Source organism: Anarrhichthys ocellatus, unplaced genomic scaffold, assembly GCF_004355925.1.
Source record: "Anarrhichthys ocellatus isolate YVR2014 unplaced genomic scaffold, GSC_Weel_1.0 scaffold5, whole genome shotgun sequence".
NCBI classification, from domain to species: domain Eukaryota; kingdom Metazoa; phylum Chordata; class Actinopteri; order Perciformes; family Anarhichadidae; genus Anarrhichthys; species Anarrhichthys ocellatus.
In genome coordinates this window covers 379,571-384,703 of record NW_022280035.1, presented here as the reverse complement: position 1 = coordinate 384,703, position 5,133 = coordinate 379,571, and positions in this window count along the sequence as shown.

Below are 5,133 nucleotides of genomic sequence, written 5' to 3'. Positions count from 1 at the left end.
GTGTGTGTGTGTGTGTGTGTGTGTGTGTGTGTGTGTGTGTGTGTGTGAGAGAGAGAGAGAGAGTTAAAGGGAAGGCAATGTGCATCAATGGTAACTGGATTTGCTCAGTTGTCACAATACGAGCACGGGGCAAAAGAACAGTAGAAATGAACCTCTTGTTGGAGATCAGGGCAGTGCTAAATCACACCGATGATATTGCAATGTGTATTTATTATTTTTTTTGCATGTACTTGTATATCTGTGCTGAGTTTTCTGATGAAACTTAAGCCCTTCGGTGTACATTGTCCACAGGGAGAGAAAACCCTCTCATCTCGTTTCCTTTGTGTGTGTAATTACTGTAGCTAAATGATATTACAGTGACTCACCTAGCTCCACGGAGAATCTCACCCACCAAACTTCTTGATGTAGTCCCCCCCCCCCCCTTTCTCCCTTCCCTCCCTCCTCGATCAGGTTTTGCTCCTGGCAGATGGAGGAGAGATGTTAGCTGTGAGAGAACTAACGAGATACTCCAGTGCTCCTGGGCAGGAAGGAAGTGGAGCCGTAAAAACACGGCGGAGAGAAGTCTTTCTTGTCTGTTTGGTGGCGGAGATGTAAAAAAAAAAAAAGAAAAGGGGGGAGAGGGGGAGGCCGAGGTGGGGAATAGGAAAGGGAAGAAAGAGAGGGGGGGGGAAGAGAAGTGAACACATTGAATAAAAATTTCATAAAGTTCAGCGTGTGGTTTTCTTTGATGCGAGCAATAGATGTGCAGTCTGCAGGCCCTGTGGAGGCAGCAATTAATGCTACATGTTGCCCGCGGGCGAGCGAGGACGGTGGCTCGGTTTCTTTCTTTTTTAGAAGTGTGTCGCACCATCACTCCACCCGAGACGCCCTCTCACCAGCCGCTTTGTTTTTCCTCTCTGTATCTCGTAAACCTGCTTTTTATCCACCTGCTGGAAGCCTTTTGAAACTCTGCGTCTCCTGAACTTTGAGGCTGCACCGCCCCCTCGGATGATGTCATTCCACGTTCGAATACTCAAAAGGCGAGCGCACGATAAGTTCAGCCGATGTTTTAGTAACATTGTTGTAATCTAACACTTTTGAGTCACGAGTCGGGACTCAAAATAAAACAGCCCAGGACTCCTCTGTAGACTGTCAAAGATCCTCTGTGTGTTCTGATACTCGTACTGTTTAATACGCCAGAAAAAGATGCATGTCCGAATACATAGTATGTGAAGACTCAACACAGTCTCACAGCAGTTGGTGAAATGGTCACGAAATACAATCTATTGGTTTCATCTACAGGGATGCTGGGACAACTTAAACCAACAGTTGGGTTGAGACAACTTAAACCAACAGTTTGGAAGCTACTACCATAGAACCTCAACGCGGTGCAGAACACTGGTCTTCTGGTTGAACATACTGTTAGTTGGACCCGTCCACCTCCCCAATAGTCGTCTTTTTGGATATTATAAAGTACGTCACTCGCTCTGACTGTTGTCACCTGGATGCTTTTAATTTGCGTGTCCTCCACGGGGGAAAAAGGCTCCTAATTAACTTTCCACTGACATGATGAGAGGGTCAAAGTTCAGCAGTGTTATGAGGAAGTAGTACGTCCAAATTTGAAAGCATACTGCATGCAGAAGTACGTACTTTGTTAAGGCAACTGTAGTAAAGTAGAAAGAAAAAGTATGCGGTTTGGAACGCCGTCTTGGTTCTGGACCCGGGTTCAAAAGGATGGATTTCCTCCTGGTTCAGGCTCTTTAACACCCAGTACACTTTGCATTCTGCCCAAATGTTCGGTCAGAGAGACGGAAGTGTTTTGTATAGTCAGGAATGAGGACGACTGACTCGTATCCTTCACCTGCTGCTTTTAGCTGAAAGAATAAAAAGAGTGAAAGTGTCATCTGTGATAAAAAGTGGTGGATACACTGAAGAGATAGAAAACTCCTAAAATGCCTGGAAAGTTCTCTCTCTCTCCCTCTCATGGTTTTGCTGAGGCAGGTGTCTGTGGTGAGGCGAACAGGAGCGCTGGGAGTTCGTTCACCGTAAAAAAAACATTTCCTCAAAGTCAGGAGAAACAGGAAGCGAGCGGGTATTCCTGCCACCCGCGCGCCTCGCCGGCTCGCGCAGGTCGGCCCTCTCCGGTGTTTGAACAGAAAGCGCTGCTGGGCTTCCCCGACATCAATACTGGTTCTACACCGACTCCTCTTCCGCTTTTAAACTCTTTAACAACCGACCCCCCCCCCCACACACACACACACACACACACACACACATTCTGCTTGTGTTGCTGTAGCCTAAGAGCAACAAAACTTAACTTTGATTTAATAATGCCTGCAACCAGCTTGGCCCCTTATCAGCTCAGTGAAACTTGCACATCTCGTGTGCGTGTGTGTGTGTGCATCTAATAGCTGCCAACATTATGCCAGCGGTACTCAGAACTGCCGTTTATCTTTACTGCTGTCTATAAAAGCATAATATGTACTTTGTTATGCTAAATTATATATATTTTTAATCTGTTCTGTAAATCCAAGCAAGGAGCTTTGAGTTCCTGTTGAAGCTACTATATATATATATATATATATATATATATATATATATATATATATATATAACAAATAAAACTCCTCACACCAGGTTTTAAGAGTCCCACTAAAAAGCTTGGAAAGTTCTCAGAATCACTGTTTCTGCAGAAATCTTCTCCTGGAAGTGAAAATGAATATGAAACACGTCGGTGCAACTATCAGGAGGATTGCTAATCATCGCTTCCCTCATTTATTTATTTGAAATCCGCTCAGCCGCTGTACTAATATTTGAAAGTTAAGCCCTCTAAGGTGTAAACGAAGGGGAGGCAATGTCCCTAGTGTGTGTGTGTGTGTGTGTGTGTGTGTCACAATGGAACGGCAGGCTGAGTGAGGCGGAGGGATCTAAATGTGACCCCCCCTCTCGTTTGCCCCTGCAGACCAACTCAGGTGTGTGTGTGTGTGTGTGTGTGTGTGTGTCTGTGTGTGTGTGTGTGTGTGTGTGTGTGTGTGTGTGTGTGTGTGTAAGAGAGCAAGGCCCAAGGCTATTATTCTCCCATTAATTTTTCCATTTGAAATCAAACCTCAGCGGGCGTGCATGAGGGAATCAGGGGGGGGGGGGGGGGTAACCTTATCATGGTGGGGGGGAGAGGGGGGACAAATGTTGGTTGTAACGTTGTAGCATTGTTGGTTGCAGCAGCGTTTATGTCCAATAGGGGAGGCAATTTCACTTTCAAAGGAATCCTGGTGATTTGTCTCTCCTCCGTCCTCCGTCAGACCATCGGGAGGAAATCGGGCCGCTGTAAATAAAACTGACAAATCACCTCAAAATGTAACTAAACACATTTTCTTCCTCTTACATGTAGAGCTATTTAGATAGCTGGATAGTTTTGGTGTGAGTTACCGAGTGTTGGAGATGTCTTGTGGAGCTCAAAGCGTAAATTAAAAAGTACTCCCTTTCTAGAAATCATGACCCGGTTACTCAAGATAATCCATCATCACATGTACTCATAAATAAATTCATTTTGTTTCTTTTTGTTTTGTTTCCAGCTTACAGAACACTTTACTAGTTTTTTTCTCGTAAATATATGACTTGAAATCTCTAAAATGTTGGATTTTCTAAAATATTTTTTGGTCGTATCGTCCTACATGATGTGTTTTGACTGGTGAGACACACTGATGATTTTTTAATCTGCCCATCTAACTCTCGCTGACACTCGTGTCTGCACATTCCTGTAAATGCTCTAATTTTACCTGTCGACTCCACTTTCCACTGCGCAAAAACTTTCCGTCCATACAGAACCCTGTTACATCTTCATATTCCTCAGCACACACACACACACACACACACACACACACACACACACACACACACACACACAGAGGACCATCATTCCTTCCACCCCACACAAACACCTCACGCTTCCTCTTCCAGTCTCCTTCAATCACCACTCTCCGGCCTCTTTCTTAGAAGAAAAAAAAAAGCGCCGGTGCTTGCTAATCTGTCAATCACATGTTGTCCTGTTGTGTCGATGACGGGGGTCCGTGGCGGAGGACTGTGCACCTCCAGCGGCTTCACAGCTCGATGATTAACCAGGCAGGTACTGAGTTAAACTGCTGACAGCAGAAACACAGTGACAGCTGATTTGGAAGACAATGGTCCCGCTCCCTCTACTTAACTTGTCACGGCAGTCAAAGCACCTTTCTCCATTCACTTGTGACGCATCTGGAAAGATGGAGGAGAAAACACACTCATTCACATCCGTAGATACGTGGATATGTTCACATGCAGGCAGGAATAAACTTCCTAGCAGATCTATTTTGGAAGATAAACATCAATGAGTCATTAGCTGTAAATATAAAGCGTGTGAAAACAATGTGGCCCCAAAATGCAGAGATGGAATTGATTAGAAACTTGAGAAAGTTTATTCTAAGGAGATCGGATTGATGGCTTCTGTGTTTCATTGGAGGACCAACAGAGCTTTGTGAGTAACAGTGTATTGGCGTTATTGAAGTACTGCAAGTCGTTACAGCGGTTGTGATATTACTGTGACTGGCTTATGGGAAACATCTTGAGATCCTTCAAAGGTCCCTTCAAAAAGTGAGATTTCCATGTCTTTTTTTCACATTAAGTGCTTTATAAATACTGTGAAAGTATTAAAACACTCAAACCACTGAGAAATACACAGTCCGTTTTCAGAAGCTGTGTCTTTAAACCAGCCCTCACGGCTGTGATGTTCAAATTATACAATATAAGAACCACAGAAATAAAACAGGAGTAGGACATTCAAATCAACGTAGGAGGACGGTCAGAGCGGTGGAAGTTTTTACGAGTACAGCTGTGACTGTTGGAGCGGGCAAACTACCAAATCTTCTTACGGCAAGTCACGGACTCACCGAGGTGAGGTTTTTGTAGTAACGACTAAAACGAGCAGTGGAGTAGTAACGTTGTGACGCGTAGAGAGCCAGAGTAAATGAGTAAACTTTAACAACCTCATCCACACACTCCTGTTACAGCATAGGAAAACACATTGCTATCAAAAGATGAGTGACAACTTTGTTCGGCTCATTTTCTGTATCCAGTGTAGCATTAAAGCATGGTGGAATTAGCAAGCTAGTTCGCTAGCTAAAT